Source organism: Carlito syrichta, unplaced genomic scaffold, assembly GCF_000164805.1.
Source record: "Carlito syrichta isolate Samal-C Ts95f unplaced genomic scaffold, Tarsius_syrichta-2.0.1 Scaffold303229, whole genome shotgun sequence".
Classification (NCBI taxonomy): Eukaryota; Metazoa; Chordata; class Mammalia; order Primates; family Tarsiidae; genus Carlito; species Carlito syrichta.
The window spans coordinates 242,096-254,842 of record NW_007247325.1 but is presented as its reverse complement, the minus strand read 5'-3'; the positions used below and the strand labels follow the sequence as shown (position 1 = coordinate 254,842).

The following is a 12,747-nucleotide window of genomic DNA, read 5'->3' as shown; positions in this document are numbered from 1 at the left end:
AGTAATTTATATAATTTTATAATCAAGATATCCCTAAAAATTTATCTAATTTTAAAAATGTATCATGGATGTTGCAAACATTTAAAGAAAAGAGAAGAGAGAATTGGAAGCTATATTTGGAAAAACTACTCGGACCAAGGTCATTATATTTATTTTAATTTCAAAACTGTAGAGAAACAATGAGAATCCAATAAACTTGGTAAGAAACATTGAGCATTACAGACTCATTAATTTTGTATCCACTCTTCTCAACTGAGTGAATGAAGTCCACAAAGCAAGTCAGGATTGAATCTCTATCCAATTGACCCAAATATTTATATAGTTTTTACTATGTTAAAGAGAATTGCACCAGACTGGTTAAACAGTCAAGAAAGACTCTATTCAAGACTGTTACAGTAGAGGAGACTATTGCAATATGAAAGAAAGGCAGGACTTAACTCGACAAAACAAAAGGTAGAAGAGTGAAAAGGTACTGAAGAACTTGGGGATGGGGATGGGGGTGTGGTTGATCGATATAATTAGACCTTCCATGTTTCCTAATTAGCACTTACAGTAGTTAGTCTCCTACCCTCTCAGGAAGACTGGGGGGTAGGGGATCTATCTTTCTTGATGATTACCTTCCAAAAGATTTACTCCCTTGGTTATAGTAGATTTACATCTCAAAAGGACAGAGAAGAAATTTACCCGTGCAACTTTTCTTAAAGCACATATCCTAAGAAAGGGGTCAGGAGCCTATTAGACAGGAAGAAGCTTGTCTAAAGTTTAGTCAACTGAACTGAGAGAAGTGTTAAAGAAAGACCATGTTGGTCATATATATCAATATTCTAATTGTTGAGCCTGGAATGAAGATTTCATAAATTAATGGTGTACTTGGTAATGAATGTTCCTAACACGTTTAGTGACAAGTAACATATTACTATCTCAAAGTTAACCTTCTGTTTAATTTCTAGAGAATTTGTTCCATTTTACACTATTTTTTTCACTTCAAAAAGTATTCTTCTGAACAAGTAAGATTTCCATATATCTGAAAAAATGCTTTGAAGACTCTTTATCCCAGGGTGATAATCAGTCACTCTATTGTCAGAGATAATGAGGGGCAATGAGCAGCTCAACTGTTGAAAAAAGTAATACACTTGTCGTTAAGCAGAAAGGAACTATAAATGCCAGGAATCCTTTGTGGGAAGGTTGGAATAACCACAAATTGTTATAAATTAAGGCATAAGCAATCATTGCATGACAAAAAACAAAAACAAAAAACAATTATTTAAGACAATTCAGTGAAAAGGATCTACCAACAATTTTTGTTTTTCTTGTTTCTGATTGATATGCAATTTACATTCCAAAAGGCTCTAGATATTTTTTGGCTTAAAACTTGTTACCTGCTGCTTCTAGAATTGGCTTTTTAAAATGCTGGGTGACAGTAAATGGTGAATTTCTTGGTATAACAAAGGAAAATTAGGTCTGTAAAATCCCTTGGAAAAGATAAGCAGAAGAAAATGAGTGATATTTTTGAACAAAGAAATGACAAAATCTAAGGTTATCTTTTCTTAGATATGACCAAAATGCTGGAATTGAAGACATTTGGAATAAATATGCTTTTACAAAACAAAAGAATAGCTATTTAGGTATAGGAAGGATATCTGCAAATGTCTGAGGAAGGATATCAACAAAGGATTATGATTTTTAAAATTGTGTAAACTGGGGGAAAAAGCTATTTTCTGAAAATACTGAGGTCCAGTCCACATCTCAATGAGGAGAAATGAAACATTAATATTAGAACCAATCTTTAGGTATAGCCTCCCATTAGCTATAGTTTTTGTAGCCATTCATGCTTAAGTTAATAACTAGAACATTAATTATAGTACCTTCTAGTATAAGGTCAAAGATTTTAAAAATATGTGTGTTTGTGTGCTCATGTATATGGGACCCTTTTCAAATTCATTCTTCTCTGTCTGCTGTAATTTGAAACAATTCAAAGCTTGGTCTTATTCCACTATTCCTAACCTATACACTCTCCCAATCCAATTACTCCTATGTCTGTGGTTTATTTACTGCATGAAGGATGATGGCTAGAAGTCTCACAGATTTCTACATCTCTAATCCAGGCCTGCCTTCTAAGCTCCAAAGAAAATACCAACAGTTAAACTGGCTTCTTCTGTGTGTCAGAAAAGCACCTCAATACACGGGAAACTGAATTAAAGATAAACATGATCCTTTTCCAGTGTTACCTGTCCTGTGACAGGGAGCCTCCATATTCAGTGCTTTACTGGGACATGTAACTTCTACATCTCACATATCACTGCTACCACCCTCCTCCCAGCTGCCATGTTTGACATTTGTGTGAGTGCAGTTACCTGGACCACCTACATCTCTCCTCCTTGCCCTTTCCTCAGCCACCCACCTCACATCATGACCAAAATATTCCTGTCACTTCTTGCTGCAGCTGGAATGATCTTTCTGGAATGTGGATCTAATAATCCCCTCAACATCCTCTTTCAAGTTTTCAGTGGCTATTCATTGCTTTTAGACTAACACTGAACTCCTTGGCAAGACCTGCAAGGCTTTACATTGTCTGGCTCCCATCTGTCTCATCCCATCCCATAGCCCTTATTCTTTCTCAATGGCCATATTGGCTTGCTTTTCTCCTTCACTGCTAACATACTATCATGTTCTCACCTAGAGATTTATGCTTGCTAGTCCCTTTGCTTGAAATGTGTTCTTCTGGGGGGAAAAAAGATAAATTTTAGTTCAGGAATGTCAGTCTTTAAATTAATGCTCAGAGGGACATTAAAATGAGACCGCAACCATATCCTACTTCCCTGCTTTTGAGCTATGTTTCGTTTATTGAAACTTCTTACTATTGCCATAAGTAGTTATGAATTAACCTAATAATACTGCATTGGACACATTTCACACTCTATAGATTAACAATGGTTAACCAATCACTAATCAATGTTATTTCTATAAACCAGTGAGAATCCCTGACAAATAACTTTGTATCACCTCTTCTGTCTTCCTCCTTTTTTCCTCTTTTAAATATATATATTTTGGCTTTAAAGGACTCCTTGTAACAAAAGACGAACGGAGCTCATATCTAAGGTAACTTGTATCTGAGTCTTCCAAGCAGCTATCCTTACTTTGGCTCAGGTAAACTTGTTAAATTATATTTTGTGCTTTAGCCTCTTCTTTTTAGGTCAATGCTCCCTAGATTATCTTCCACAAACCAGAAGATGGTCATTTAGCTTCCTTTGTTCTTTAATCAAATATTTTCTTCAGTGAGCATTTTCCAGACAATTCTGTTTATAGCTCTCCCAAACCCAATTTCTTCACTCTCTGTTCTCTTCTCTATTCTTTTGGGTTTCTTAGTTTTCCTGCCCAAGCCTTATCACTTTGTTGCATACTATATATTTTATTTATTTTGTTTATTTTCTTTGTCACCCTGTTAGAATGTAAATATTCTGCAACAGGAATTTTTCTGTTTACTGCCTCAAAATATGTCAGGAACATAGTGCTAGATGAGCAGTCCCCAACCTTTTTGATGTCAGGAACCGGTGTGTGGAAGATAATTTTTTCACAGATAGGGGTAGGGAGTTGGGTGTAGGTAGATCATCAGGCATTCACTTCTCCGGAGCTCACAACCTCACATGTGCAGTTCATAGTAAGGTTCATGATTCTATGAGAATCTCATACCGCTGCTGATCTGACCATCTGCTCACCCACTGCTCACCTACTGATGTGCGGCCTGGTTCGTAACAGGCCATGAATTGGTATTGGTCTGCAACCCGAGGGTTTAGCTATTCCTATGCTAGATATTTTCCATTGGCTCTATCAGATCTGACCAAGTTTTTTTCCTGCCTGTTCTGTGCTAAGAGAGGTGGGCTTCTATAGACTGCATCTCTGAACAACTTGCAGTTTTATTTTTCGTGTTCTGAAGTTTGCTAGTGGAAAGCACTTCCAGGGGATCTAGGAGAAAATAAATTTAAGTTGGATACTTGTTCCCCAGGCAACTCTTTCATAGTGGTTGTGTATGTCTATTTAAGGCCACAGTTGCCCTTTACAGCTTTTCAAAAGTTGTAAGATCCCTGGGTTCTGGTAACTGCTTCCTTGTTTCCTGTTCTTGCCCTTTAGAGGTCTGACTTCTGTTTTGGTTCTTAGGCTCTTATTCTTTTCCTCTGATTCCCTCAACCCTTCCTACACCCTTGTAATTTGTCCTTCACCAAAATCTCCTTAGTTACACTTCTAGTATGCCTTCTCTTTCCTGTTGGGACCTACAGTAGGTGTTCAATAGTAAGACAAAAAAATAGTGCTTATAAAACTATCTTCTAGGAAAATCAGGTGTGTAAAACACAGTGTATTTCTGAGCGCATAAGTACTCAATAAATGTTACTTAATTTGGCCAAGATTTATTCTCAATGTTGATATCTCAATAGAATTTCATATGGCATTTTGCACATAATATAGCATTCTGGGAAATACTATAGCATATAAGATAACATTTTACTACATCTGACTGCCCTTTACCAGGTTCAACCTTTTCATCAATAACTAGGAAGTAGTATAGTAATAACTTGACTAAGATGGGGCTCTCTATGATTAATTTATTGTCATTTCATAGAAATTCAAGTACATCCTCAAAAACTGCTGTAGCAGCAGAAATACATTTACGTTGTTTTATGTTAACTAGGTGACTCTTCTGTGTACAACAGTGTAGTTTAAATACAGCTCCATTTATGATGCAAGAGGAAGATAAATCATACAGGAAGGATTCTAAAAATAGCCAGTGATTGCTTGCCAGCTCCCTGTACTTTGGGTCCCTATAGGAAATAGTTCGCTTCTGTTTAATTTGGACAATAGTCACAAAATCCAAACAGCCAAATATAAAGCATTGGGCTGTTCAACCACTAATTTAAAAGTAGGTTTTAATTTCTGTGTTGATGCATATATTTTTTAGGAGAATAAATATATATATAAGACTATTAAGGATTTTTAAAAATTGTCTGCTGGTAAAAACAAACAAACAAAAAATAGTATTACAACTTTTTGCTTGGAATTCCTCTTAAGTTCACACTTAAGCATAATGTAGTTTCTATGTTGACCTCATGGCATCCCAGAAGATCCTTAATGAGTTGAAACAGAATTACTGGGAGATAATTATGCCAGTGTCTCCAGGGAGTCCTTGAAGGCTCTTCATTGCTAAGAAGATAAAATTCAAAAGTGGAAAGACTATAGACTTTGGTCAAGATACAAACTCAATAAGAAAAGCAATAATTTTTACTTTTATGGGCACATTATAGAATAGAATTTACCTTATACTATATTTATAATTTTTAAATGATATAATTAATAATTTACTTTAGTAGTTCAGTCTAGTAATTTCCTTTATTACTAGTGCAAAATATATGATACCAAATAAAGCTGATGTTAAAGGTCAAATTTTCCTTGGAGCGATAAGATAAATTCACATGGAATCTACTTTTCTTTCATGCATACAGGCCATGACTATGAAAAATGAAAAAGTGTAAATATTCCGTGAATTCATTTAATTCAAATTCTTCTGCAACTACCTATGATATTTGTCTGCCAGATTTATATTTCAGTAATTTGTCAGACATATCTGCACTCCTGGCATATAATACCTAACCAGCTGTTTTAGTTTTTATCCCTTCCAAGTCTTTTGGCTCAACAACATTCTCACCTCAAAAGATCCACAGGCCCATATTCATGTTGCACAATTCAGAGCCTGCTCCATGTTCCCTGGAATTGGGCAGTGTGAGAAGTAGGATTTTCTGTGGATAGAAAAAAGAAATAACTTTAAAACCCTGCCAAAAAGGTTTTCTAAGAACTCCTCTAATGTATTGTGAAGTTAATACATCCGACTACAACTGTAGAGAGGGCCAAATGAATAACCATAATATCATACCACAAAAGAACACTTCTGGGAATGAAAAGCTATTACAGTTTCCAAGTCCAATGATAAAAGTGACCAGAAGTACAACTTGTTTACAAATCACTTGGGATAAGAAAATGCCTCAGTGTGCCTCAGAGAGTTGAACTTTGAGCAACACTTCCCACTCTAGAGCAAAATAAAGATTGTTATAGTGGGTGCTTATCTCAATTTGTCTAATCTAGCTACATTTTTATATACCTAAACATAAGGTCTTTACAATCTAAGTTCAGTGAAAATCTATGGAAGATTTAAAATGGAAGCTACTTTAAATTTGTTAGTATTTAAAATAGTGAGCTTAACAATAAGAAAATCTAACTCAACACTTTTATTAACTCAATAACACATTTTTATTAACTCAATAATACTTTATTAATCAGATTATTTGATTTCTGTCCTCATAGATTCCCTACTTTGTAGGAAATCAAGGGTCTCTAATTTATAGGGAGTTAAGAGTCCCTACCTTGGCTATTCTTATCTGCCAAATGATAGCCAAGTCAGGCAGGCAGCAGTTGGACGCACCCTTCTGTGGGGCTGTAATGTGTTCATGCCTCTGGCTTTTTGTGCTATAAAGGGAATGGTAGATGGACTGGAAAGTGCAAAGAAAAGAACAGATGATCTCTATGGTGCCTTCCAGCTCAAAGAGTCTGGGCCCTGAGATTAAAACTAAATTACTCATATAATTCCATTTCTGCCTAGATGGATCTCTACATATATATTCAGCCATTATAATAAAATTAAGTGTTGGGACTTTTGATGCATCAGGCTTACTGCAACATTTATTTTGAGAGATTTTTTACTGGATTTATAAACTGTTGCAGTTTTCTTCCGTGATTAGTCCATATTCCCCATTTTTGTTTATGTAAAAATATTTGTCAAGGAAATATGGACACAGTTAAAAAATACATAATGTTGAAAATCCCACTATCTATTACTAACCCCCAATGTCAATCACGTCTTACTCTTTTAGTTTTCTGTTATGATATTTATCTCCATATTTTTATGCAATGTACAAAAGCCACTTGTTAATTTATACCTCTGTGTAGTATGTATTGCCTTCCCTTTATAACAGATAAAGACATTCTCTTTCTCCTATTCAGTATGAAAAATCATAATTTTTAGCTACTAATCAGTGCTTGATTATCAAGGCCATGTAAGCATTATTCATTTTGATATACTATGATTTATGTTTTCTTTTTAAAACATATTTTCATGCAGTTAATTTTTTTCTTTTGCACACACATTTTTTAATCATTCTGGTGAACCCATATAGTCACAAAGATTGTAGAAGAATATAAAGGGAAACAGTAAAGAAGACATACCAACAGCAAGCTCAGAATGTTGAAATTTCATGATTTTATAAAGTACAAGTATTATATTTAATCATGCACCCTCAATCAATGACATGTCCTCCCAAGATCTTGAGGAAAAAAACTGTCTATTTACATTAGTATTTATATGAAATAGTAACTCACCTTGCAAACAAAGACCTTCCCTAACTTAAATATTATTTGTTATTTTTTTTCTTATCAGAGGATACAAGAGGTCATTTTAAAAAAGAGCATGAGCTTACAATGACTGGAATGGGAGCAAAGGGAAAGGAATTAGCTGTGCTTTTTTTTATTCTTAAGTTGCTGCCTCTCATTCATCAGTGTTCCTTTTCTACTTTCAGTTTTTCTATCTTATGTGTCTCTAGACCTATGCTGTACAATGTGGGAGCTGCCAGCCACTTAAGGCTCCTTAAAGGAGTTAAAATAATATACAATTAAAAATTCAATGTCTTGGTTACACTAGCTACCCTTCAATGCTCAATAGCTACATGTGGTCACTCTACCGCACAGTGCAAATACAGAACATTCCTACCATCACACAATGTTCAATCGAACAGAGTTGCTCTAGACAAATATTATAGAATTGTTCCTCATGAGCAAATATATTGTTTCTGTTTTGTGAGAGGATCAGAGTATGAATTGGACTTACAACAGCTGCCTGGTTCTCTTTTCCATTAATAAAAGCTGTTTGAGTTCCAAAACAAAAATTTAAAGAAATCTTGCTTTTAAAGCACTTCATTATGACTTCCTGGTTTCTGTAACTTAACCTATAATAAAGGCTAAGACATCAGAGAAATGACACACATTAGAGAAAAAACAATGTGTTTCATATTTGGGAATATGTCTCATGAACAGGGAATGTTAACATTTTGGGAGCTGGTGAAGGGTTAGAATCTAAAGACATATGCAAAATATGCTTTGAAGCTAGTTTTAATCCCAAGGACAGTTCTAAGGTATTCAAAAATTTTCAATAAGGAGAAATCATAAGCACAATATTAACAGCAGCTTTCAATTTTATGAAGAAGGAAAACTAGAAAGAGAGTAGGATGTAGAATCAGTCTTTTCTGGTTTCATGTTATTTTTCCATCTGTCACATTCTGAATGGTCTTGTACAAGTTCCTTAAATTCTGTATTAAATCACAGTTTTTCACCTACAAAATGGAGTTCATACTATTTCACAGAGTTGTTAAGAAAAATAAGTAGAATAAGACATATAAAGTGCCTAGTTGAATGTTTGACATTTAATAAGATAATTTATATGTTTACAGTTTGCTGGCCCATGTTTTCCTTTTTCCTACATGTTTATATTAAAACTATCAATAGATATGAAACAGAAATTATGTTAGCTTATATTGAATTTCATCCTACAGTCCAAATTATTTATACATGGTCTAATTGCTGGGAAGTACAAGAAGTCTGAGATCTAGAAATAGCTTGTCAATCATCCAGTGACAACTCTGAGTACTACAACGTTAGAACAGAAATGAACACCTAGCAATCAAGTGGAAATAGACATAGTGCAGGGTAATGACCACCTAAATTACCAGCTACTCTGAGACTCAATTCAGCATTATATGTGGCTATAATAAATGCAAAGGCGAAAGTTACTTTTCAACATACCAAAAACATTTTTCAGTCAGTACCACGGTTTGCTAGGATACCACAAATGTTCATATATTTGTTGTCAGTCCTCAAAGGATGTATATAATTTTGTTTTCTACAAATATATATATGTAGATAGATAGATAGATAGATAGATAGATAGATAGATAGATAGAAGACACTTATTTGAGCACTTGTATGGACACAAAGCTTTCCTAATAGAGTCATATAACCTATTTTTTTCATTTTATTCAGATATCTACTCAAATGTCACTTCTTCCAATGGGATCTCCTCTACCATGCCATCTAAAATGGCTGTTTTTGAAAAGTCTAAGTTTTACTTGTAGGATTAGATTTAATCTTTGGCAACAAATGCTGTCATTGTTTTCTTGAAGTGATGGGCTCACTCCATTCATTTTCAAGTAAATGTCTGCCAAGCACCTAAGTCTAAATAACCGCAGTTTATCTGTCAGTTGTCCCTTGAAGTGAAAATGTTGTTCTGTGAAAAAGGCAGTAGTTCAGCTCTCAATTAAAATAATTGTACAATTTTTTCCTTGAGATAACCATTGTACTTTAGGTATGTAGCAAAAATACTTGATGTATACTTCCCATTTCATCACATAGAATATTAAGAAGATGCACACTTGCGGTCAAAATTCTATACACTTAATAATTTGTATTGCTTTGTTGAAGACTGCTTTGTTCAAAGGAAACTGATTTTTTCTGCAAGTACATGGTAGTAAAAATAGGCAAAAATTAGCAGTACAGTTTGTTGGCACTGCCTTGATTTGTACTAAGACACCTATGGTTTTACCTATCATTACCTTCTCACTACCTAAATTACCAAGAATAGTTAATTAGCATATGAAATAATCTTTAAAAAATTGCATAATAACTCATTTTATAATGTATAAAATGATAAAATCTGATCTTTTACTGTATTCTGAATATCAAATGAAAAATATTTAAGGAAGAAATATTGATATTAAAGACAGAAAACACAGATGTGTACATTTAGAATCAGAAGGAGATATAATCACATAAGATATTTTAAAATCATGAGATAACTACATCCAATAGTATTATTATGAAATATAAATATGTAATAAATAGTATTATAGAAAATTGCTAATTACCAAAATGTTCTCAGTAGAAGATATGGGAAACTTAGAAAGACTCTTATCCATGTGACTTAATGTAATTATCTTTAATTTCTTCTAGACAATGGGATAAGAATAAGCAAGGAGATCTGAGTTTACAACAATAGCAGTGGTTCATTTCACTGACCAGATTTTTAAATGTTCATGAACAGAGAGTTTAATGAAATGGAACCTAGGGATAACCCACTCCGGGCCCCCTCTCATTTTCTAGAGAGCTTTGTTGCCTAATAAACTCCTTTCACAGGAAGAAGGAAAGGAAGGAGAGGGGAGGGGAGAGGAGGGGAGGGAGAAAGAAAGCAAGCTGGCAAGTCCCGGTGGCAGTCGTCTGGGTCGTTGTGGGTTTTCGCCCGCTTGGGCCTATGGCACGCTCAGCCGTGACCGAGGGGAAGTGGGGCAGTGCAAGGAGCTGCCCCGTCCAGGTCACACACAGGCGGGCATGAAGCCCGGCGACTGGGTCAGGGCAGCGGGATCCTTTCCTCACCTCCGTCGACGCAGCTCTGGCCCTGAGCCTCCCTGGCCGGTGGGTGGGGGCCGTATGGTCTTTGAGGACATGGCCATTTATATCTACCAGGAGTGGGGTCCCCTTGATGAAGCTCAGAGATTGCTCTACCACGACGTGATGCTGGAGAATTTGGCACTTTTGTCCTCACTAGGTTGTTGGCATGGAGCTGAGAATGAGGAGCCACTTTCAGATCAAGGTGTTTCTGTAGCAGCATCACAGGTCATGAATCCAATACCCTGTCTATCCACTCGTAGGTCCAGCCTAGTGAGACACGTGACCCACTCTTGAAAGACATTCTGTGCTTGATTGAGCCCAGTGGAACCTATCCTGCACAAAAGATATATATTTGTGAGGCAGAGTTTTTTCAACACTGAAAGCAGTAAATTGGAGAGAATCTTTCCAGAGAGGGCAATTGGATATTTTCGTTTGGAAAGAACCATGGAATCAGTGTGGCAGAGAGGACCTTCACATGCAGTAAGGGTTGGAAGGATTTGCCAGCCACCTCAGGTCTTCTCCAACACCAGGCCCCTCAAAGTGGCTGGAAGCCACACAGGGACACAGAGGACAGCCAAGTCTTTCAAACTGGACAAAATGATTACAAATGCAGTGAATGTGGGAAAACATTCACTTGCAAATATTCACTTTTTGAGCTCCAGAAAATCCACACAGGAGAAAGGTCTTATGAATGTAACAAATGTGGGAAATTCTTTTGGTACAGTGCTAACTTCTTGAAACATCAGACAGTTCATAGCAGTGAAAGGACTTATGAGTGCAGAGAATGTGGAAAATCCTTTATGTACAACTACAGACTCCTGAGACATAAGAGAGTTCACACTGGAGTGCAACATTTGTGGGAAGTTCTTTAGGTACAGCTCTACATTTGTTAGACATCAGAGAATTCACACTGGAGGAAGGCCCTATGAGTGCAGGGAATGTGGGAAATTCTTTATGAACAGCTCCACACTGATTAAACATCAAAGAGTTCATACCGGAGAAAGACCTTACAAGTGTAGTGATTATGGGAAATTCTTTAGATATATCTCTACACTCATTCGACATCAGAGAATTCACACTGGAGAGAGGCCTTATGAATGCAGTGTATGTGGTGAATTCTTGAGGTACAACCCCAGCCTCGTTAAACATTGGAGAAATCACACAGGAGAAAAGTCTTATAAATGCAGTGAATGTGGGAAATTCTTTAGGTACCACTGCAGCCTCATTAGACATCAGAGGGTTCACAATGGAGAAAGGCCTTATGAATGCAATAAATGTGGGAAATTCTTTTGGTACAACTCCAACCTCATTAAACATTGTAGAAATTACACTGGAGAAAGGTCTTATGAGTGCAGAGAATGTGGAAAAGCCTTTTGCCATAAACATATACTTGTTGAACACCAGAAAATCCAGTGGAGAAAGGCCTTATGAGTGCAGTGAATGCCAGAAAGCCTTCATTAGAAAGTCTCACCTGGTTCATCACCAGAAAAATTCACAATGACGAGAGGCTTATGTGCTCAGCGAACGTGGGGAATTCTTTAGGCACAACTCCGATATCATTAAACATCAGAGATTTCACCATGGAAGAGATTTACCATTGACGATTTTAATTGGATAGTTTAGTAATGTTATGTAAATTATACGTTTTTATGCAACTAATTTCCAGAATTCTCTTCCTCTTGCAACAACAACAACAACAATAACAAAACACAAAATGCTATGCCCATTAAACAATTCATTACCGTTCGCCACTGTCCCTAAAAACTTCACAATTACATGCCCACACTCTATGTATTTGATATCTATTGGTACCTCATATATGTGGATTCATATAGTATTTATCCTTTTGAGATTGGCTTATTTCACTTATAAGGTCTTTATGGTTCACCTATGTTGTATCATGTGTCAAAATTTCCTTTTTAGATGAAATAATATTCTATTGCATGTGTATACCATTTTTAGTTATCAGTGGATTCTTAGTTTATTTCCATCTTTTGGCTATTGAAAATAATGCTGCTATGAAGATAAGTGTACAGATATTTATTTGAGACTTTGCTTTAGATTATTTTGGGGTACATACCCAAAAATGGATATGCTGGGTTGTGGAGAGCACGGCCTGAGCCAAGATGGCGCCCGGGACCTCTGCCAAGTCCCATGATTAGGCGCATGATATACCGCCGGGCCCTCCTTCACTGCGCACCACGCAAGTGCAAC

The 12,747-nt window shown here is 36.0% G+C and overlaps 1 pseudogene; it reads left to right on the top strand.

Moving 5' to 3' along the window:
• LOC103260516 overlaps window positions 1-12,134 on the top strand; it is a 126,880-nt pseudogene extending 114,746 nt beyond the window's left edge.
• The last annotated feature ends 613 nt before the right edge of the window (window positions 12,135-12,747 follow it).